Below are 1,416 nucleotides of genomic sequence, written 5' to 3' on the forward strand. Positions count from 1 at the left end.
GAGGGAGGGGGGTTAATAGGCCTTTTTTAATAAATGTTTTTAAGATTTTAAAAGTGGTCAAGATTAAAGAGTAAATGATTTAATGCAAAGAACTTTTCTATCGGTTTGATTTCCCGTCACTCCTCCAGTCCGTCTTTCGGCTCTGCAGAGTGATGAGGATTATTATTAATGTAAATCCAAACATGATGCATATCTTCATTTTTTTATATATATATTTGGGTTTATTTATTGTTTTCTTCAGGGGGGGGAGGGGGTGTTGCGGAGGTGTTAGGTACCCTGAGACTGCTACAATTCGTATAGAAATATATTTTTGTTATGACTGTTATGACGGGGGGGAGGGGGGTAGTGAATATTTCATTTAGGTGGGAATAATAAAATGTCAGTGTTTTATCGCAGCGGCTTTGAGACGGACATGTTGTGACGCCGGACATCGCGATGGACTTTCCCTCGCAAACATGCAAACCCCCTCCCTCGAATGTGTGTGCACTCCTTCCTTTTTAAAGACACTTAATACAGTGGAGGCTTGGGGAGGGGGGGTGCATACCTGTGTGCCTGAAACATTTTGCGTACATGGGCTGGGATGTGAAAATAACGGGTGGGGTGAGGTGGGGTCCTTTTTTAGTGTTTTTAATTTAGTTTTTAAGGATTCTCGGAACAGAGGATTTTGATCCAAATGAACTGTGTTGCACAGAAATGAGGAGAAAAGGAGAAATCGCTCTCCGTCTCCTTCTGCCTCGTCCCCTTTGCTGCTCCCCTCAGACTTTAAATCCTTCCTCCTCCTCCTGTTCCTCCTCTGGAGGGGAAGTTGCTCCCCCTCCCCTCAAACTCCATCCTCTTTATCTATCTGCTAAGAACTTTGGGAGTTTAATTTAATATTTTTTACTGTACAAAGGAAACACGAACTGTGGACTCAAATACTGTTTTTTATAATAAAATGAAAATTACCAACAGTGACGTGTCCGGCATGAGGCTGTCTGTGTGAGGCATGGGAAGTGGGCGAGAAAGCAAATAAGTGAAAGTATTCATGTTAACTGTAGAAATACTCAATTACAAGTAGGAGTACTGCATTTAAAATGGTACTAGGTACATTACATTGCATTTAGCTGACGCTTTTATCCAAAGCGATTTAAACTTGAAGAAAACAGAATCATATAAGTACATCAGGTTTCATAGAGCCAAAACATTTCAAGTGCTACTCAACTAGCTTTAGATAAGCTAGTCCTTTATTAGTATATAAGTGCTTTGTTAGCAGTCTTTGTTAGTCATTCTATCGCTCGAAGTGGAGTCGAAAGAGATTAGTTTTCAGTCTGCGCCGGAAGATGTGTAGGCTTTCTGCAGTCCTGATTTCAAGGTACAAATATAGAACGCAAAAAAAAATACTTTAAAATGTGCAAGATGTAATTATAAATACTGGTT

The 1,416-nt window shown here is 40.1% G+C and overlaps 1 protein-coding gene across 1 annotated transcript in view; it reads left to right on the plus strand.

Moving 5' to 3' along the window:
• LOC104967661 (histone acetyltransferase p300-like) overlaps positions 1-950 on the plus strand; it is a gene marked incomplete at its 5' end in the record, with an annotated part of 14,592 nt that extends 13,642 nt beyond the window's left edge. The window contains one exon of the mRNA XM_010797169.1: positions 1-950. This exon is cut by the window's left edge and continues 1,460 nt beyond it.
• Positions 951-1,416: the final 466 nt, after the last annotated feature.

The sequence above is a fragment of the Notothenia coriiceps genome, unplaced genomic scaffold (genome assembly GCF_000735185.1).
Source record: "Notothenia coriiceps isolate Sejong01 unplaced genomic scaffold, NC01 NC01_scaffold00037501, whole genome shotgun sequence".
In the NCBI taxonomy this organism is placed as follows: Eukaryota; Metazoa; Chordata; class Actinopteri; order Perciformes; family Nototheniidae; genus Notothenia; species Notothenia coriiceps.